The 23,061-nt window shown below is 37.0% G+C and overlaps 1 protein-coding gene across 1 annotated transcript in view; it reads left to right on the top strand.

The window, feature by feature from the left end:
* The window catches only part of NR6A1 (nuclear receptor subfamily 6 group A member 1), a 76,162-nt gene that overhangs the window by 13,440 nt on the left and 39,661 nt on the right, over positions 1-23,061 (top strand). The window lies entirely within an intron of this gene.

Genomic DNA, 23,061 nt, shown 5'->3' with positions numbered 1-23,061 from the left:
GTTAGGGACCTCGGAGACCTTGAGCCTGGGCTATCCTGGTCTGAACCCTGCAGTCTGAGCGGTGCTACCTAGGCTTACAAGGCCCCGACTCTTAGACTTTCCCAGGAAAGCCCTCTGCTCTGGACAAAGAGCCTTTCAGGAGACACATATCCTGTCTCAGGTTGTGTTGGAGCTCTTTTTGCTGGAGGAACTCCCTTTCCTATTGACAGTGGACTTCTGGGTGACTTTTTGTTTATTTATGGTGTGTAAGAGGTCACTTACTGTAGTTTCTCATTGTATTTCTTGATCATTTTTCAGTTTCTAAGTCACTTTGGTGACACTGCAGGGTTTTGCTGGAATAGTGAGATACATGGGAACTGGGCAGCCTGTTTCAATTCAGGCAGCCATCTTGGGAAGAAGTCCTAGATCTCTGACTCTCTTAATTCAAACTAAGATGAAGTTATTACCTGAGAAATGAACATTATTTCATTTAACAGGGAAAAAGGTTTTTCAATTTAGTACAAACTTGTATCAGTAATCTATTCTAGTAAATGTCACATACTGTCAAGCATGTGCTGAGGATACCAGGATGAAAGCCCCTACCCTCAGGGACTGTCACACCCATGTTGGGGACAAACGTGCCCACATCATTATGCTACAGAGCAGAATATGACAGAGTGTAGTCAATTTGAGGAAGAAATAATCCCTTTCAGCTGGGAGGAATCATCTGGAAATTCAGTTTATTCAGTGACTTCTCTGTGCATAGCCATAATCTAGCTCCTTTGGATAATTCAGAGATAAAAAATGCCGTGATCCCATGTCCTTGAAGAGCTGACATTTGCAGAAAGGTATGAGACAAAATAGAAAATGATTTGAGACAAAAGAAAAATATGGAAGAGTGGAAGGAAAACTAGAGGGCCAGAGATGACTTAGTTTTGAAGCATGGGGAATGTTTCTGAGAGCAAAAAACACCTGAGCTGGGCCTTGAAGAAAGAGTGGAATTTTCAGTAACTGGAAATGAAGAGAGGGTGTGTGCTCCAGGCAAGGTAGATAGCCTATATCGAGGTGGGAACATATGGGACTGTACTAGGGACAACTGGTGTCTACAAGTTCCTGTACTTTTTAAAATTAAAAACAGATGGAATGACAGATTACAGTTACTGTAGATTAGAGGTGTCATGCTCAAGGCCCACAGCAAGGTTGCCCAACCTCCTAAATGTTCTTTGAGTCAGACTAAAATGTAACTGGGAAATTTTTAACAAAATAAATAAAAATACAATACAACATAGATCATGTCAGTTTGTAGTTTTCTAAGTCAAGGTGTACCTGGCAGCAAAAATCTGTTTCTACTTGAGTTTGACATCACTATTATAGATCACTTCAGAGCTACTCTCTCCAAAGGTGCAACTCCCAGCCTATGTGCTTTTTATCTGATGTGATTCTTGTCCATGTATTTCCACAAATCCTCCATAGAAAGTGCACCTAAAGTGTTCGAAGCCCAACAGTCTCTCAACATTTCATAAATACTACTGTAGTGTTCAGTTTGTGCATTTCTTATCTCTAACTGCTCAAGCTGCTTGCTTCCTTTTTCTATCATATTTATCCTTGACGATAAATAACATTACTTTATGCTACTTTCCCCATGCACATCATCACTGGCAAATTCCTGCAGTTTGCTTACACCCACCATGTACTTTTTATTGCCCTTTGTGGCAGCCAGTGTTTTAATTCTTGTAACAGTATATTATACCATGGATTGTAGCCATTTTTCACTGAGTAGGAAGAGGGGGATAAAGACTGGACCTATAATTTCATTGACATAGAGAAATCCCAAATGCACAAACTTACTCTCTCAGTGCAGGTTAGAATCTTCTCTAAGGCAGTGAAAGGCATAACAGAGGAGCTTTTGTGACAGCTTAGGATGGTTGAAAACACTATACAGTTAGCCAGATGTGATCCTATCCAGTCACAACCTCCTATTTAATTATGGATCAGCTCATTGTTTATCTTCAATGCCTGTCCAAGATGTATGTATTGATGGACTAATACAACACATCCAACAATGAAGTCAATCGACAATGATTGCTTTGACAAAAAAAAAAATAAAACAAAAACCCTATTCAGAAAAGAATAATGCTTGGATTGGGGAGGTTTCTAAACTCATTTGTTCATATTTCCAGGTCATTTCAATCAGATACCATAATCACTACACCATCGCATTAGCTGATATTTACATAGCTCTTTTAAAGTGTTTTACATACATCATCTCATTTGCCCCAACAGAACTGAGGAAGCTAATATTACTCCTATTTGAACAGACAGAAACTTGGAGTTGTAGGGCCTTCCCTATGGTCAACACTGAAAGCAAGTTCACTATTCTTTCCACTGTATCACACTGCCTTATAGCACACACACAGGTTGCATTTCATGGTTTAACAAGACCCCCCTAGTTCTTATGATCCATGTTGTACGGTTGTGAAAAGAGGTTCAGAGAGGAGGAGAAACTTGCCCCCAAAGGCAAGCTAAAAGTATGGGCTCTGAGACTTGCATTTGGGATGTTATTTGCCTATTTACCCACAGCTCTCAAAGTCCTCTTTATTTGCTTTTACCACTCTCCCTCACTCCTCTCTCCCTCTCCCTCTCTCTCTCTCCTACACACCCATTCCTATTATATTGTAGCTCAGGTAATGTTTAATTGGCAGCACTGTCAGCCCTTGATGTAAATTACCCTTTTTGACTGAGTTGAATGGATTATTTCTAATTTATGTGCTTTTAAAGGCTTCTTTGACATAGAGATTCTTTAAGTCCATAATCTTCAGAAATTGCAGAGAAAGGCCACAACAAAACCATCACAAAATGTAGAGCTGGAAAGGACCTCAGAAATTATGTAGTTTGACCCCTTCATTTTATAAAAGGTAATATTGAGCCTTAAGAGAGATTAAGTGACTTTCCACATAGAATCACAATCTTGGAGCCTCAAACAAGGATGCCGTCTCCCACATACTCGACTATCAACCATCCAGTTGGTTCCTAAAGACCAGCTTTGAAAGAATGTGGTAAACCCAGGTGTGTTAACCTTTACAAACTCAAGGGTAGTAGGAACATTTCCAAGGAAAGTATCAAGAGACATGGTTTGAATGAACCAAAGTTAGGGGATTACAAGATTTGCGCTTTGGAGACCAGATAGCCCAATAAAACCTGCCAGCTTGTTCTAGATGAGGAAACTGACTCTGGGAGAGTAAATTTCTTGTGTGTTTGAGCCCACACAGGTAAGAAGGAGTAGACCTGGTGTTTGAACCCCCAAGGATTAGGACGCCAAATCTTCCATTCTTTCTACTATACTTCACCATATTGATTTAAGCTTATGGCTCACAAGGTATTTACATCCTTTATCTCACTTAGTCCTCAGAACAATCTTCATAAGGTAGGTAGGTAGGGTAAATATGCTCAACAGATGGAGAAGCTGACTTGGAAAAGTGGCAAGCCCAAATTCATATTATAAATTAGTAGTAGAGGTTAGAACTGGAATCTTGGTCTCAGGACTCCTAGTCCTTATCTCTTTCTATAAGCTGGATTCTTTTTTTTCCTTTTTTTTGGTCATTGTGCCAAAAATTCTTAATCCAGGCATACCTGAAGGGAGAGCTCCAAAGGTGTAAAGTATACCATCTGTTGGAGATTTGATAAGTCATATCATTACACACCTCAGTAGGCATCAGGATACAATGAGTGATAAGGCTGCTTGATTTGGAGTCAGAAGACCTAGATTTGAATGCATTTTGCCACTTAATATTTACATGAACTGGGCAAGTCACTTAACCTTTCTAAGTTGCTTCTTTTGTAGGTTCTTTACTAGACCATCTCTAAGGTCTCTTCCATATCTGACTACTATAATCCCATGGTCTTTTGTGATCTCTGAGCCTGTGACTTTAAGCAGAGTCTAGCATAGACCAAGGCATAAGATTTTCCCCTAGAGACACAGACAATATAGGAGAGCAAAGAGACTTAGGGAAAACGGAAAAGTCACCTAGGTAACGAGATTTCCCTGAGTTTCCACTCTTCTCCCATACAGAGATTTCACCTGCTTTCTTGATCTTTTTCCTTTGTAGCTCACTCAGTTCCACAGCCTAGAGTATAATGACCAGTTAAGGAGCATCATCAGCCCAAAGGTCTACACTCTCCCTGATTTTAAATGCTGCTTATACAAGCCACCTGAGAGTGAGAAAGAGGCTGATGGCCTTGTTAGAGATATTGGTAGCAGCTGTTGCTTTCCTGGCCCTACAGCTCAGCTGCCTTGCTTTCCTTATTCTGCTGTTTCTTTTACATCTGTTGTGTGAGCTACCCTCCCCTCTGGGGAGGTTACTTAGAATTTTTTAGTGCTGTCAGAGCAAGCTTTTCAAATTTGCTTTTTGCCTGAAAAAAAATGTAAAACTTATTAACCAGAAAAGATCATAGAAGGATCTAGACCTAGAAGATTTGTAGAAATCCTCTAATCTAATATTCTCATTTTACAGATGAGGAAACTTAGTACAGTACTTAGAGGATCCAAGATGCTGCCAATATAACCACTTCTACCAACACAGATTGCTATCCTTTCCTGTCTATTGTTTGTGAGTTACTGTGGTTTTTAAAAAAAAATCCTTTTCTCCCACCCAGCACTCCTCTGGGAATGAACCTTTCCATACTTAGGCTGATCCTCCTCTCCTGATGTTGTGGTTGCTTTGAAGCCTTTCTGTTGTGGTAGGACCTAAAAGATCTTGTTCTTCTCTGGCAGAGCTTTAAAGTGAATTACCTCCACTCTGGGAGGTCTCTTAGGATGACTTTTCATTGACCTTTTTGAAAATGTATGTCACAAACCATAATCAGGTTTTGACTTGAAAAAAATCACATTTTGAGTTTGCGATATTGTTGTTACTTAAATATGAAGCTGACACCTCAGAAGTACAAGAGGTTAGAATCAATTGCTTTAGAGATCCTTGAAGGAATGAATAAGAGCCTCAGAAAATTAGTTTTCTTATAAATCAAGCTATCACACCTGCTTGCCTTTCTAGACCTCCTACTAATATTATCCTCTCCCACTGATCTTGTGATACAGATTTTTCATTGCTCAGTCCCTTGAGAATGTTGTCTGTCTCTTTTCTCTACCCATTCCAACTTAAAGCAGTTCTTTTTAAAAATTTTAATAGATTTTTATTGATCTTTTGTTTTGACGTTGACTAGATTTTCTCCCATATCCCTCCTCATTCTACTTACTAGAGAGCCATCCCTCATAACAATGAATTACAAAAGGAAAAAGAAGATGGTAAGAAAAAAAAATCTTCAAAAATAGGTTAATGTATAGAGAAAGGATGATGTTTTATACGATATTCCACCCCTATGAACCCTCTGCGGAAGGGTGGAGGAGGTTTCTCTTGTATCTCTTCTTCGGGGCCAAGCTTGTTCTTTATGATTTCACAACATTTATCTTTCTGGGTTGTTTTGTGATGGTCATTCTTTACATTGATGTAGTCTTTATTTATATTGCTTTCCTGGCTCTGTTTTCTTCACTTCATTTTAGTTCATGTAAGTCTTTTCCTGCTTCTCTATATTCATCATGCTTGCTGCTTCTTACGGTATGGTAATATTCCATTGCTTTAATGTACCACAATTTGTCTAGCCATTCCTCTAATGGAGCTACCCTCTTAATTTGAAAAGGTCCAGTTCCTTCAGCTTTCCCACCAGGTTCCAGAAATTTAAATACAGAACCAGAAAGGGATTCTGAGATACCCCTGGAGGTGCAGTTTGAAGATTCAATTCCAGTTCTGTGCTAATAGCCACTATAAGAACAAAATTACAGTGAAGTTTATCAAAGAATCTTGGAAGTAGAAAGACCCTTAGAGGTCATCTCTAGCTTGAAGCAGGAATTCTGTCTGCAGCATCTCTGACAGGTGGTCATCCAGCTTCTTGAAGATCTTTAATGACATATTACCTCAAGGCAGCCAAATCTGCTCTTGGATAATTTTAATTGTTAGAAAAATTCCTCATTATGTTGAACCAAAAACTACTTCCCTGTAACTTCTACCCATTTTTCCTATTCCCATCCATTAGGGACAATCAGAATCAGTCTAATCCTTCCCTCTGATGGCCCCTTCAGATATTTGAAAACACAGCTTATGTCATCCTCTAATTCTTGTCTTCCCTTGGCTTAATTTGAGGACAATTTGGCATTATGATCTCTGTCATAGTTCTAAAGATAAGACCATGTGTAAATCCATATAATTCATTGAGTCATAGGCCCTCAGCCGTAGACAGTATGTTAGAGAGTTTCTTGTCCAACCTGTACCGGATTGTGAATCCCTTCTTCAGCATTTCCCAAAAGTGGTCAGACAGCCTTTGCTTAGGCACTACCAATCATATGAACTCATCATCTGATGCAGTCCAAGCATGCCTTTTTTGGACAGTTCTAATTGTTAAGAAGGTTTTCCTTATGAGACAAAAGATTTCACCACTTGTTTTTAGTCCTGCCTTCCTCTGCCAAGCAGAACAAGTCTAATCACTCTTATATTGGATAAAATCCGTGGAGGGGTAGAGATAAAGACAGTTAGAGTCACAGCTTACATACACTCAATTTGTCATTATCCACCACTAAAACCAATATATTCTCTTTCTTTGTAGGGAGTACCTCAGTAATAGGAAAAACTACTGTAGTTTTTCAGTGATTGTTGAAAAGCAAGGCATTTTAACAACTGGAGGCCAAAGACGCATTACAAGAGCATCTTTGGAATAAATTACAAAGATAATTTAGTCTATAATTTGCTTTCCTAAGGGAGGTTGTAAGCTGTGTTCTACTGTTTGGTGAATTGAATTATATCTGTCTTTATGTCTTTGGATTTGAAGAGAGGCAATGTTGTGTCTAACGGAAAGACTTCTACATTTGTGACACAGCAAATTTAGATTCCAGTTATGCTTAGGGTACTAACTGTGACTTTGGGCAAATAACCACATCTCACTGAGCCCTCATCTGTAAAATGAAACGATTTGGACATTTTTATCTGACATTCTGTGACTTAGGTTCTAAAATTTTTTTTTAAGGTCTTTATCAACTCTAACATTAACATTGTATTATGAAGTTCCTTCTAACATTAAGACTTTATTATCCTAAAATTGTGTTTAACAAATTACATTTTAATCATCCTGTTCCTGATTTCAATTGAGCCACACTAGCTTGAATTTTAAATTGCAGATCCTATCTAAAACTTGATGCAGTCAGCATTTAAAATATTGAAATATTTGGTGTGCCACTGCAGTAGATTGTTTAGGAGATTGTGTTGGGGTCATGGATCCAGGGGAAATCCTGCACGTGTGGCAGTCTTGGAAAGTCCATCACCTATCTGGCAGGAGGTGGGGTGGCATGTTTCATCTGTTGTCCTCTGGACTTGTGGTTTATCTTTGCATTGATCAGGGTTCTGAAGTATTTAAAAATTTTTCTCTCTAATGTTGTCATTGTAGAAGTTATTCTCCTGGTTTTGCTAACTTTACTAGACATCAGTTCATACAGGTCTCAGTTTTTCCTTTGAAACTGCCGCTTTCTTCATTTCTTATGGCACAGTAATATTACATTCATGTGCTGTGATTTATTTAGCCATTACTGAGTTGATGTGCAAGTTTTTAATTTTTGGCTACTTTAAAAAAGGAGCTGCTATAAATATTTCTATACATAAAGGTCCTTTTCCTTTTTCTTTGATCTCTGTGTAGTTTATGCCTAGTAATACTATAGGCTAGGTCAAAAGGTATGCATAGCTGAGTAGCTTTTTGAGTATAAATCCAAATTTTTTTCCAGAATGGCTGAATCAATTAACAGCCCCACCAAGAATACACAAATATTCCTGCTTTCTCTTAGCCCCTCCAAAATTTATCATTTGCCTCTTTTGTCATCTTTGTCAATCTAAAAAGTATAAAGTAGGATTTGGAGGATGTATTTAGTTTCATTTCTCTAATTTTTAATAATTTGGAGCACTTTTTCGGTGTGGTTGTTGATAGCTTGGATTTCTTCCTTTGAAAATTGCCTATTCATAACTTTTGACTATTTATCTGTTGGTGAATGTCTTATAAATTTGTCTTATAAATTTGAATCAGTTCCTTTTATATCTTGGATATGAGATTTTATCAGAAACTTGTTGCAAAGATTTTTTTTCCTAGTTGACCTTTTCCCTTCTAATTTTAACTACATTACTCAACAAGTCAATAAGCATTTTTTGAGTGCCTACCTTGTGCCAGGAACTGTGCTAAGGGATGGATTAGTGCATTACATTTGAATAAAAACTTTAAAATTTTAGATAATGAAAATTGTCCGTTTTATCATTTTTGATCCTCACTGTCCACTGTCTCTTGTTTGGTCATGAATTCTTCCCCATCCATAAACCTTGTGTGTATCTTGACAGGTAGATTCCCAAGTATTTTATACTGTCTGTTATTTTAAGTGGAATTTATCTATCTCTCCCTGTTGGATTTTTTTTTTGGTAATATATACAAATGCAGTTGATTTGTGCAAGTTTATTTTATATCATGCCGTTTTGCTGAAGTTGTTCATTGTTTTGGCTAGTTTTTTAAGTTGGTTCTTTAAGGAAACCATCATATTACCTGCAAAAAGTGATAGTTTTATTTCTTCTTTGCCTGTGCTAATTCCTTAAATTTTTCCCTCTTGCTATAACTAGCATTTCTAGTATATTATTGAATAGTAATGGTTATAATGGCCATCCTTACTTTACTTCTGATTGTATTGGAAGGGTTTCTAGTTTATTGCCATTACAGATAAGGTGCACTCTTGCTTTTAGATAGATACTACTTACCATTTTAAGGAAAGATCTGTTTATTCCTGTGCTTTCTAGTGTTTTAATACAATAGGATGTATTTTATCCAGGTCTTTTCTGCATCTATTGAAATAATTATATAATTTTTCCTTTTTTTTCTGTTAATATGGTCATTTGTGCTTATACTTTTCCCTAATATCAAACCAGCCCTACATTCCTGGTATAAATCCAGACTAGTTGTAGTATATGATTAATTGCAGTAATCTCATTGACAGATTGTTATTTTAAAAATTTTTAAATGAATATTCCTTAGGGAAATTGGCCTGCAGTTTTCTTTCTGTTTTTACTCTCCCTGGCTTAGGTATCAAAACCATATTAGTGTCAGAAAAGGAATTTGGTAGTATCCCTTCTTTACCCATTTTTTCAAACAATTTGTATAGTATTGGAATTGTTTTTTTTTTTTAATGTTTGGTAGAATTTTTTTGTAAATTCATCTGGTCCTGGTCCTCTTTAGGAGTTCAATTATGGTTTGTCAAATTTATTTTTCTAAGATAAAGCTAGTTAAGTATTTTATTTCCTATTTTGTTAATCAGAGAAATTTATATATTTATAAATATTCATCCATATCATTTAGATTAGTTGAGTGAAAGAGCTTTATTTCTTCATTTGTTGTGAATTTACCTATTTAATTTTAGATTACCAGTAATTTAGTTTTTCTTTTATTAAACCAAATTAGCTAATAACTCATCTGTTTTATTGTTTTGTCTTTCAAAAACAGCTCCTTTTATTGATATTAGTTTAGTAGGTTTTTATTTTAAGTTTTGTTAATCTCTTCTTTGATTTTCCTGATATTTTAGTTGCATGCCCAATTCATTGATTACCCTCTTCCCCTGTGCGCTCCTCTCTCTCTCTCTCTCTCTCTCTCTCTCTCTCAACATTTGTAGATTGCAAATTTTCCCCTAAGTACTGCTTTGGCTGCATCCCACAAATTTTGGAAGATTTCTTATTTTTATCATTATCTTTAATGAAATTATTGATTGTATCTATGATTTATTCTTTGACCCACCCATTATTTAGGATGAAGTTACTTCATTTTCAATTACTTACAATCTATGCTTCAAAGGCCAATTGTTGAATGTAGTTTTATTGTATCATGGTGAAAAAAAATGCACATAATTTTTTTGCATTTGTGACATTTTTTTATGCCCCATGGTCAATTTCTGTGAAAGTGAACAGTTGAGAAATGGGCATATTCCTTTTTATTACCATTCAGTATTCTACAGAGGTCTGTAATACCTAATTTTTGGGAAAAATTCTATTCATATCCTTAATTTATTCCTTGTTTTATCTAGTTCTGAGAGGGGTAAGTTGAGGTTTCCCCACTAGTATAATTTTATTGTCTATTTCTTCCTATAATTCATTTAACTTTTCCTTTAAGAATTTAGATGCTATATACCATTTGGTGTACATATGTTCAGTGTTAATATTAATTCATTTTCTGTGGTATCTTTTAGCAAAATGTAGTTTCCCTTCTTAAACCTTTTAATTAGGTCTGTTTTTGCTTTTGCTTTGTCTTGAGATTGACAGCTACTACTTGCTTTTTTTTTTTTCCACTTCAGCTGAATCTTAATAGAATTTGCTCTGGCCTTTTATTTTAACTCAATGTAGAGCCTTCTGGTTTAAGTGTTTTTCTTATAAACAATATATTATTGTATTCTGGTTTTTAATCCAGTCTTCTGACCTCTTATATTTTATGGGTGAGTTTATCTGATTCACATTCATAGTTACAGTTGCTACCTGTGTGTTTCTCTCCATCCTAATCTCTTAGTACTTTCTCTTTTTTTTTCCTTATCCCCTCTTTAAGGGTTTTGCTTCTGATACTCTCTTCCTTAATCTACCTTTCTTTTTCTCCTCCTCCCTTTCCCTAATTCCTTTCCCTTCTACTATTCTGTTGGATAAGATTAATTTCTGTACCCAACTATGTGTATATATATTCTTCCCTCCTTTAGCCAGTTCAAATGAAAGTGAGGTTCAAGTTTTGCTTGCTCTCTACCCCCTCCCCCACTCCTTCTTTCCTTGTATAAACTTTTGCTCATTCGTTTATGTGAGATAATTTTTCCTATTCTCCCTCTCCCCTGCACCCATGCATTCCTCTTCCCTACCCTTCCATTATTCTTTTGAGATCATCCAAACTTAATAGAATCTCACCCAGGCCTTCTCTATAATTTGATTCCCTCTAACACCCTTGGTGATGATAAAGTTATATGTATCATCTACCCAAAATGTAAACAATTTAATTTTGTTTAGTCTCTTATGATTTCTCCCTCTTGTTTACCTTTTTTTTATGCTTCTTGAGTTCTGTGTTTGAATGTCAGATTTCTGTTCAGCTCTGATCTTTTTATCAAGAATGCTTAAAATTCCCCTATTTCAATAAAGTTCCATTCCCCCCTCCCCCTTCGTTTTCTAGAATATCGTATCTCAAGCTTTCCATTCCTTTTTGTGGTGACTGATAGATCTTATGTGGTCATAAATGGCTGCACAGCGTTTGAATTCTTTCTTTCTGGCTTCTTGGAGTATTTTTTTTTCCTTGACCTGGGAGCTCTAGATTTTGGCCATAATACTCCTGGAAGTTTTCATTTTATGGTTTCTTTCAGGAAGTGGTCAGTAGATACTTTCAATTTCTACTTTGTGCTCTGGTTCTAAATTACCTTACCTTGTTCTGTTTTCCAGGTCATTTATTTTTCCTATGAGATTTTTTCCCTGATTTTTTCTAGTCTTTTTACTTTGTTTTATTATTTCCTGATATCTCATAGACTTATTAGCTTCCATTTAACTAATTCTAATTTTCAAGGAGTTATTTTCTTCAGTAAAGTTTTCTACCTCTTTTACCAAGCTGTTAGTTCTCTCTTCATATCTACTTCCCATAGCTCTCGTTTGTCATTTATTTATTTATTATTATATTATACTTTCTTAATACAATAATATATTATACTTTATTTTTTCCCTAATTACATGCTAAAACAATTTAAAAATTTTTTTTTGAAGTTTTAAGTTACGAATTCTATCCCTCCCTCCTCTCCCCACTCCCTGAGATGGTAAACAGTCAGATATAGGTTATACGTGTGCAATCATGTAAAACATTTCTATAATAGTCATTTTATACAAGAAGACTCAAATTTTTAAGTGAAAAATAGCACGCTTCAGTCTGTATTCAGACAATGTAAGTTCTTTCTCTGGAGATTGGTTAGCATGCTCCATCATTAGTCCTTTGGGATTGTCTTGGATCATTGTATTGCTGAGAATATCTAAGTCATCCACAGTTCTTCATCACACAATATTGCACTTACTGTATACAATAATCTACTGGTTCTGCTCACTTCACTTTGTATCAGTTCATGTAAGCCTTTCCACGTTTTTCTGAAATCATTCTGCTTGTCATTTGTTATAGCCACAATAATATTCCATCACAATCATATGCCACAGCCTTTTTAAACCATTTCCCCAATTGATAAGTATCCTCTCAAATCTCCAATTCTTAGCCACCACAAAAAAGAGCTACTATAAATATTTTTGAACAAATAGATCTTTTTCTTTTTTTTATTGTCTTTGAGATACAGATCTAGTAGTGGTATTGCTGGATCAAAGGGTATACATAATTTTATACCCCTTTGGGCATAGTTCCAAAATTGCTTTCCAGGATGGTTATATCAATTCACAACTCTACCAACAGTGCATCAGTGTCCCAGTTTTCCTACATCCCCTTCAATATTTATCATTTTTCTTTTTTGTCATATTAGCCAATTTGATAGGTGTGAGGTGGTTCCTCAGAGTTTTAATTTGCATTTCTCTAATCAGTAGTGATTTAGAGCATTTTTCAGATGACTATTGATAGCTTTGATTCTTTGTCAGAAAATTGCAAATTCATATCCTTTGACCATTTGTCAATAGGGGAATGACTTGTATTTTTACAAATTTGACTCAGTTCTCTATATATTTGAGAAATGAGTCCTTTATCAGAGAAACTTGTTGCAAATTTCTTAACCCCTCCCCCCCAGTTTTCTGCATTCCCTTTCATTTTGGTTGCATTACTTTTGTTTGTTTAAAAAAAAAACAACCTTAATTTTATATAATCAAAATTATAGAATTTACATTTTTTAATACTCTCTGTATTTTCTTTGGTCCTAAATTCTTCCCTTATTCATCGATCAGACAAATAAACTATTTCCATGTTCTCCTAATTTGCTTATGGTATCACCCTTTATGTGTAAATCATGTACCCATTTTGACCTTATCTTGGCACGCAGCATGAGGTGTTGGTCTATACCAGATGTTCCCAAATTCATTTGGCCTACCACCCCCTTTACAAAAAAAAAGTTACTCAGGGCTCCCCTGGAAATCTTTAACCCTTTAACGGGCTTTTAAAAAATTTTTTTGAAATGACGCATCTTAAATTTAATGATTTATTGTAAATTTGTGGGTTTTTTCCTGCATTGAAATTTTGATGACACAATATTGCAACATGTAACTATGTAGTATCATATTGTAAACAAGTCATTACATACACATATTCCTGCCCATGCATGCTGGCCTTCTCAACAATGCACAACACATTCGCCTGCCAACACTTGCTTCTTAAGACCTGTTGGCAGACTTGACCACTGATCATTATACTTTGTATTTTGTGTGTTTATTTGGAAAATAAAGAAATCATTATGACTTTAACTCTGTTACACAGCAGATGAAACTTGTATGAACAATTTTTCAAAATTTTCTTCTCTTTCCTTATGCTTCCACCACTCCCTTATTTTTATTCAATGCCCCCCAATTGTACCCAAGGCTACTCCTGCCCCCCATCATTCCATTGCCCCCTAGGGAGCAGTATTGCCCACTCTGGGAACCAATGGACTATATCTAGTTTCTGTTACATTGTTTTCCCAGCAGTTTTTGTCAAATGATGAGTTTTTTCTTCCAAAAGCTTGAATCTTTGGGTTTATCATATACTAAATTACTATGGCATTTACTATAATGTAATATGTACCTAATCTATTCCTTTGCTTCACCACTATGGCATTTACTATAATGTAATATGTACCTAATCTATTCCTTTGCTTCGCCACTCTGTTTTTTAGCCAATACCGGATTATTTTGCTAATTACCACTTTGTAATACAGTTTGAGATCTGGTATGGCTCCTCCCTTGGTTTTTAAAATCACTTTTCTTTTTTAACCTTTAACTTTTCTAGGAATTCTTCTTGGGCTTGTATCTGATCTGCATTTTTCTTCAAGGCTTTGCTTATAGATATTTTAAAGTTATTTTCTTCTGTTATGTTTGTGTCTCATGTTTCCTTATCACCAGAGTAATTCTTTTTGGTTCACTTCTTTTTTTGTTTGCTCATTCTTCAGCCTGCTTCTTAACTTTAGACTTTGTTAGTTCTGGGCTCTGCACGTTTCTTTGATGGAGGAAGGAGTAATATCTTGCCTGAGATTCTATTCTTTTATGTCTTCCTGCTTTACAGCTCAGTCTGGAGACCTGCAAGCTTTTACTACTTCAGAAGTGGTGTGATCCAGGGAGAGATCTATTCACTACCCTCCTGATCTGAGCTCTGCAAGTTCCTGACCCAGGTTTGGGTCTTCTGGCTTCATGTGGCTGTACATGGTTCCAGTAGACAGCTGCTAGTTTAGTCACTGTTAGCTCACTGGGAGGTTCTGCAGATTCAGAATTACTGAACTCCTTGGGCCCTTTGACTGAATCCAAACTTCACAGAACAAATCCCCGTAATAAAAGGATTTGTTCTATAAAACTTGGACCCAGTCAGAAGGCCACACCCAAGGATCTAGAAAGCCACTTGTAGCCTCAAGGCCACAGCTTCCCCACCCCTGGTCTAGGACTTCTCCCCTGGTTTTATATTCCACTGCAAAATGACATGCTGGATTAAAGGCTAGTACTGAGTTGCTACTCTGCTTCCAAAGTCAGAGTCACAGAGTTATCTTTCTGGAACTTGTTTCCTGCTCAGTACACAGCCTGTGCTTGCTCATGATTACTCCTCTCTGCGCTAGATCTCTCTAACCTGAAACTAGGTAATGGGCAACGGAGCTCTGAGATGTCACCCATTGCTGTCCCCAACACTAGTTCATTGGTCCCCTGAGATCTGTTTCTGCCCTAGTGATTCTTTGTCTTAGTGCTGCATCTCCCCACTTTCTATCCCTGGACCCTGAAATGCTCCATGTCACTGACACAATGTTCTTGGCTAGCCCCCACTCTAGTGTCCATAGACCTCTCTATCTCTCTATGCTTTCCTGTGCTAGAAAAATGACTCAATGTGACTTTTTCTAGACTTTCCCAATCAGAATTTGGTCTGGTGCATTTTGGGGTCATTTTGGAGGAGGAATGCTGGCAGGTAGGAAAAAAGTGCTTCCTCTCATTCTACCATCTTGATTACACCTCTTTGGTTTTGCTCATCACATCTCTTAGCACATGTGCCATGTCTTATATGATACTGACTATGGCTTCTTGGTACTTGAACCCTTTCTTTTTTGGCAGTTTGCAGTATTTTTTTTTCTTTGACCTGGAAGCTCTGGATTTAGGCTATAGTCCTAGAAACATTCTTTTGGGAATTTCAGGAAGTAATCATTGGATTCTTTTGTCATTTGTACCAGTCTCTGGTACTAAGTTATCTAATAATTTTCATTTACAACTTTTAGAGTTATGGTACTCAAGCTTTTTTTGTGGGGGTGGAGGGGCTCATGATTTTAAGGTATAATGTGATAATTCTTAGATATCTATTTTTGCTAGATCTATTTCTAAGTCAGTTTTTTTATACAATATATGCCTTACAATTTATTTGAGTCTTTTAATTTTATTTTAGTATTTCTTCTTTTCTCATGGTGTCGCTTTCTATTTTGCCCATTCTGATTTTCAAGTTGTTCAATTCTTGGCTAAAGTTTATCACCATCTGTTTGTTATTCTTCTTGCCATTTTTTTTCTTCCCTAGTTACCCATTTTGTATTTCATTTCTTTCACATATTATTCTAGTACTTCTAACCAGGATTTTTTTTTCTTTGAGGCTCTAATTGGACTTAGAGATTTACTCTCTTCTTCTGGCTTTACTACTTAGTCTTCTCAGTCCAAGGTGTTTCTTCATTGTGTTTGATTTTTCTTTTTTCTGTTCACTCATAACCTCTAGCCTCAGGTTCTTGATTGTAGGTTTGTACCTGGGTCATAATCAGCTCCTGTACACCTGGATGTTGTGAAGAACCCCAAACTATTTGGCTATGCCTCCTGTCGTGATTAAGGCCCAGGCTATCTGGATGCTAGGTTGGGCATAGGTTGCTTGTTTGCTAGGATGAGTGAAGGCTGCCTTGGTGCCTGATCCCACCTCCTGCCTCGGTGCCTGATCCCACCTCCTGCCTCAGATGGGGATAAGCCCCCTGAGTTGCTCCTCACCATGCTGGAAACTGTTCATAGGAATATGACCCCTAATCCTTTGTAGTGTAGTCTAGTCTGGCCCTGTTTCTCACAGAGAATAGGGATGAAGCCCTTGGGTCAACATTGCCTCACTGTGCTGGGTGCTGTAAGACTAAGTTTGTACTTTGCCTTCCAATTACTCTGGCTTATATTCTGATATGGGTGGGTGGTAGGGAGGATAGGTCTTTAATGAAATAGAGGATTCCCAAACGTTCCTGAGGATAAGGCCAAGGCTGAATGGACACTAAAATGGTAACACAAAAGGCATGAGAAGCATAGGAAAGTACACATGGTTGATGATTTGGAAGAAATTGTGTTGTATGAGAATGAATTATTTATGTGCTAATAGGCAGGGAAGACATATGCACTCTCATAAGCCCTAATGTCTTTGAGTTTCATAGAGAAAAGTAAATAAGACAGTCAGAGGGTCTAGAGTGGCCTTACTGTTTCCACTACACCTAAGTGCCTCTTTGGACTTTTGTTATAGCTCTTTGGGCTAGAGTAAGAAATGTCAAAGACTTTTCAATAAACTTTGGCCTCAGAAACACAGAATGTTAGAGCTAAAAGAGACCTTAGAGATCATCTCATTTTATAGATAAAGAAACTAAGGCCCAAAGAAGAGAGCAGAGCCACAACCTGAACCCAAGTCTTCTGACTGTCAAATCTAGTACTCTTTTCACTGTATCACAGCTGGCTGTATTTGGAAGAATTATTTAAAATAAGATAGGAAGCAAGTGTTACCACTGTGGAGGTAGGTGGTAAGATTCCATCCAGGTTAACTTATCTATTGTCTAGCTTTATCTTCCTTTCATTTGACACCTGTTACCAACATTTACTGTATATACCCACTAAAACTTTCACTCAGGTCTGCATCAGCCTGATTCTGTCTAAAGGGGAGTATTTAAGTTCTAAGAACATGAAATAATTTGAGCATTCCTGTTGTCTTAGAGTGATACAATTTACATTTTAAAATACCCTCTAAGATTTGGAAAAGGGGCCATTTTATCTTTTCCTTGTCAATACTGTAAGACACTGAAATAGGTATTTGAATTTTTATCTTGGCTGCTCAGGAAACTTATTCCATAATTATACACAGTTGTCTAGCTTTTTCACATAGGAACTTAACCCTGGGCAAGTCAGTTGACTTTCCAATAAGTTAGACTAAAGGTGTCAGACACTGACAGAGGAACCAGATTAAGATGTAACCGAGAAATAGTTAACAAGATAAGTAGAAATATAATAAAAACATAGATAAAATTGCAAATTTACAAACTAACCCAGTGTTGGCTAACAGGTACTCTTCTACAAATTGTTAGCCCCTATTTCTATTTGAGTTTGAGGCCACCATTCTAGACAACAAAATAATAGGTTCTATTACAATCCAAGCCCAGTTTAACTTGCTAGTATGTCTCCGGGCATTTGTGTGTGTCACATTCTGGTGTGTCAGATGATTTGTAAACCTGTGCCATATGATTTTTAAAGGATGAAGTTCTTGTTATTTAAAACCTTGTCAAATCACTTCTCTTTGTGCCTCAGTTTCCTCATATGTATTTATCATGCATACTTCAATCAGTCAGCATAGTATTTATTAAGCATCTGCCACGTGCCATGCACTGTGCCAGGTGCCACAGATAAAAGTACAAAAGATAAAACAATCTCTGTTCTTAAAGAGCTTTTGTTCTAATGAGGAGACAACCAAAATGTGCAAAAATATATGCAGCGTAAATAAATATAAATCTGTAGTAAACAAATACAAGGAAGTTTAGGAGGAAGAGCACTAACAGTTGGGAAAATTAGGAGAAGCTTCATGGAAAAGATGTTGCTTAAACTTAATCAAGCTTCCTAAGGGAAGAGAGGGACTCCTGGGTGTAGGTAAAGAGGAAGTACATTCCAGCCATGTGGGATGGCAAAGGCACTGAGAGAAGAGGCTGTTTTGGCTGGATGGGGTATGAGAGTAGTTTGCAGTGAGAATGAAAAGATAGAGTGAAAACAGGTTATGTAAGTTTTCAAAAGCCAAACTGAGGAATTTATTGTAAAGACAATTAGGGAGCCACTAGAGTGGATTACGTATGAGATTCATATGGTCAGATCTGTATTTGATAGCTTTTCAAAGATCTCTGGGCTTTTAGTTTATAGGAACATAGGATTTAGAGTTGAAGAGGGGACCTTTGAGACCATCTACTCTGATTCATTCATTTTACAAATAAGAAAACTGAGTCCCAGAGAAGAAGTGACTTAGTAGTGTCTTTCCTAAAACTTGACAAAAATTGGGCTTCCAGATTTGGCCTGATTGTTGGACTCTGACCAGTGGTTTTGAATGTCATTTGTATTTCCTAATCTACTACTTTGTGTTTCCTAGTCTGCTAAGACATAATGACTTTTTACTGATGCCAGATATGAAGCATACTGTTTAAATGAGAATGTTTGAGGTAAAAGAGAGAAGTCAGGAGTCTTAGAGGTAATACAATATCCACATACCACATAAAAAGAAATATGTCTGTCTGGTCTTTGATCTTAGTTCTGTTCTTCATTAACTACAGTTAAAAGAAACCCATGAAGTAGTCATGGGAAGCTGTGCAGGCACTTAATAGGTCTGCACTAAATGGTGTTTACTTTGAATCAGGCCTTTACTTCTGATGCTAATATTGTATGGAGAATGGGGCAGGGGGAGAATCCTATCAAGGAAAATTCTGGGGAGTAACAAGTTAGGATGGTAGCTAGCAGGGAGAGGTAAGCTACAACAGTTAGAACCAAACTTTTATTTGGGATCTAATAGACATTTAAGGAATTTTGCACCATTCTAATGTCCTTAACTAAACAATAATATGGGTATGCCATCTTACCATATGAAGATAGGGACTATGTTTTATCTAAACTGAGTGTATCCTCCAGTATCTGACACACAGAAATTTTCACACAGTGGATGCTTAATAAATGTTTGAATTGAATAGTGGTAAAAAATACTACATTTGTTTTCTGAGGCTCTGATTCTAAATCCTTAGATGTCATTTCAACTTGCTCATTTTACACAGGAGGAAACTGAGGCTTAGAGAAATTGTAACTTCACCAAGGACACACAGGTGACATAGCCAGGACTTGAATCCAGATCTAGCACTCTTTCTGCAACAACACATTTCTCCCCTAAGATTTTGCTGTGTCCACAATGACATCGTCTCCTCACTATCTTGGATAAAACAAAATTAGGCAGTCGTACTGGATGATCCTTAAGGACTCTTCTGACTCTAAATCCTGTGAGCCTATGAAATAAGTGGAATTAAGCCAAAATAAATAAATCTACAACATTCAAAAAATTAGTGACTTAATCAGTATAGTTTTACTCTCCTGATTTAGATAGTGGTTTGCCCATACCTCAACAGATGGTCTTACTGGGTTTGGGTGATGAAAAATACTGTTAGTGACTAGCCCTTTGGTGGTATGGATTAGGAAGAGAATGCCGTACAGAGGAAAGAATGCTGGATGTGCTATCCAGGGACCTAGCTTCAGACCTTGACTGTAACTGCTTATCTGTGTGACCTTAGTCAAGTTCTTTAAACTCTTTTGGTCTCAATTTCCTCATCTGTAAAATTAGGTTTTTTGGACTAGATGGCCTTTGATGTTGCTTCCATCCCTAAATCTATTATTTTATGATTCTGTGAATAGACTGGACTTGTCCTCAAAGCCTGCATTGGTTTGCCAGGTCTTTGGCTCTTTTGGCTCAGCCTTTGGGGATTCAAAGCCATTTTGACACTATTTAAGATGTCATTAAAGGAGAATTTGATTGGAAGTTGTACTTCCACATATTAATTACCATTACTATAGTACATGGAGACTCCGTCTCCCATAAGATTATTTCCCCCCCAGGGCTTTGATACATGAGAAAGTGTGCCTTCTTCCTCAAGTGGTAGTCTCTATGAGAGTGCAGACAGGTAGAACCACAGAGCTACTCTGACAGTTTCATGAGTCATCTGGGACCAAACTTCATAATCACATACTACTAGTCCCGGTGATATGATCAAGTCATGATTCCCTGGTTCCTGACCTATAAGTAAATATAGACTGGCAGAATTCTTAACCATAGGTTTGTGTACACCAACAAATACACAGTCCCAATTCTCTGGGCTATGCTTGAATAGACTGGTTTGGAAGGAGGCACAGAAATTCACAAATAATATTAACATAGAGCAGGGTCCCAACTTGAGAATTGTTTTTTGTCTTTTTATCTCAGCATCTACCTTGGACTTCTCAGGTGTTTAATAAATTGAATTGAGTTGAGGAAGACTTCCCTAGATCACACCATTCTGCTCAGACTTGCTTCTTGAAATTTGTATTACTGAGTTAAGCAGACTCAGAGTTCAGATCATCAGTGTCAGAAGTACCTAGATGCTGAAGGAGGAGTTAATGGGAGAAGCCATCTGAATGACTCTTGAGTTGAGGAAGAGAGAGCTCTCAGTGAATGGCCTTGATTTTTTTCCGTAAAATATGAGGCAAAGTTCTCAACTGAGAGGGTGCTAGGAGAGGGAGCCATGGGAAGGTTTGAGGAGGAATGAAAAGGTTTGAAAGAGACACTGTGAAGAGTAGGATAGTGAGTTTATAAAGGAAGTGTAGAAGGACTGCCTTACGGGAGTGAGGACCCAGTTGTGATTTTGTAACATACTAATTACCACTTATTTAAGGATGATTCTCTTATAGCTCAACTGCTAACCCAGGCCTGAGCAACCTGTGGCCCACAGATGTTTTCCTCTCCATTTTTCAGGGCTGCCCAAAATCTTTGGTGTGATGTAAGCGGCCCTCGGTTGCAGGTTATGCAAGCCAGCATTAACCTTTCTCTCAAACCTCAATCTTACATTTCCAGCTCTTTGCTGGATATTTCTTCCTATATGTCCAGACGCACCTCAAATTCAAGAAAATGTCAAAAACAAATTCCTTTTCTAGTTTAAACCAGTTTCTCCTCCTAGTTTGATACCTTTTGAGGGTACATCCTTAGTCACCTAACCTTGTAATCATAAATTCATCTTTAAATTCCTCCTTCTTCACTCCCCTAATCTAATCTTTTCCATTTTGACTCCAAAATATATCCTCTCGGTCCCACTGGTCTTGTAGTAGTAGTATAAACCCTTATTGCTTGGACTATAATGATAATCTTCGTAAATGATCTTGTCTCTGAGCTTTACCCCTCCAATCCAATCTTCATCCATTGCTTGAATAATTTCCTACAAATTTGACTATAGCACTATCCTCTGGTACTACAGAAAGTCAAGTCAGAACAAGATGTAGGGGAAAAGATAATGAAGTCAGTTTTGAATATGTTGAGTTCAAGTATGTTGGGTGTCAGTAGAACATATAAGTTGTAATATCCTTAAAAGAAGTTGAAGAAGCGAGTCAAGAGGTCAATACTGTAGATAAAATTTGGGGAATTATCTACATAAAAGTAGAAGCAAAATTAAAAGCTGAAGCTGTAGGAATGAGTGGAATTACTATAGGGATGGTACAGAGAGAAGAAAAGGGCAAGTAGAGATGGGTGAGAATGAGATAGATGAAGTAGTCAGTAGTGCAGGATATAAAAATAACGAACAGAATACAAATCTGAAGGTTAGGAGGCTCTAGATAGTCTTCCATTTCCTTAAGGGCAGCTTTGGACGATTCTTTTACCTTGTGACACAATATTTCTCTCTTTAAAATATAAATGGTATCACTTGTTCCTGGTTATTTCAGTTGTATTTTTCAAGATAAAATTATGTTTAAAAAAAAAAAGGAATGGTGTAGAGAGGTAGAAGGAGAAAGGTGTCTCAAGCTGAGGAAGGAGACTGTTTACAGTGAGATGGTCAAAAGATGCCTGGAAGTCAAGGAGGATAAGTCACCAGTGACCTTAAAATGAGCAGTGTCTATAACATGGTAGGGGTAGAGTTGAGAAGAAAGTAGGTATTGATGTAATCGAGGTGCATTGGGTGTAGTTTAGTAGTGAATCCAGGAGACATTCATAGGCAAATGAGAAGGAACCATTTGCCCTGGAGGCTTGAAGATGCATGAGAAAGAAGGTAGATATGTAAGGAAGATGGAATGATAACAGGATACAGAACTTTTGTTTATTCTTTTTTTTTTTTTTCAGTTTATTCATGGTTAATTTTGGTGTGATGTTTTTTAAGTTCCAAATTCTCTACTTTCCCTCCTTCACCTCCCCCATCTATTGAGAAGGCAAGAAATGTGTTATCAATTATACATGTGAAGTTGTGCAAAATATATGTTCATATTAGCCATGTTGCCAAAAAATGGCAAGAAAAATAAAGTGAAAAAAATATATGCTTCAGTCTATACTCGGATTCCATCAGTATTCTCTCTGGAAGCAGATAAGCATTTTTCATTATAAGTCCTCTGAAAGTGTCTTGGGTGACTGTATTGATCAAAGTAGTTAAATCTTTCACAGTTTATCATAGTTACAATATTGCTATTACTATGTATACTGTTCCTCTGGTTCTGCTCAGTTCACTCTGCATCATTTCATATAAGTCTTGGAAGGTTTTTCTGAAACCATCCTATTCATCATTTTAGGACTTTTAGGAAATAGAGTAAATTGAACCAAAGGCAGAGGTGGAGGGATTAGCCTTAATGTGTAGTAGGGATATTTTCATCTGTAATTGAAGGAGAGGATAAAGGAAAAGGTGCTGCTTATGAGAAGTTTTCAAGACTAGAGCAGGGAAACTAAGGACATACCTTTCAGAAGTCCTCAGGCTTCTTTATGAAAGTCATTTGCTCTAAATATGAGTAGTGAGTTAGTGCTGAGAGGAGAAAAGATTTGGAGTAATAATCATTGGAAAAAAGGTGAAGTGTCATTAGT

Source organism: Trichosurus vulpecula, chromosome 3 (assembly GCF_011100635.1).
Source record: "Trichosurus vulpecula isolate mTriVul1 chromosome 3, mTriVul1.pri, whole genome shotgun sequence".
Taxonomy (NCBI): domain Eukaryota; kingdom Metazoa; phylum Chordata; class Mammalia; order Diprotodontia; family Phalangeridae; genus Trichosurus; species Trichosurus vulpecula.
This window is presented reverse-complemented; position numbering and strand designations above follow the sequence as displayed.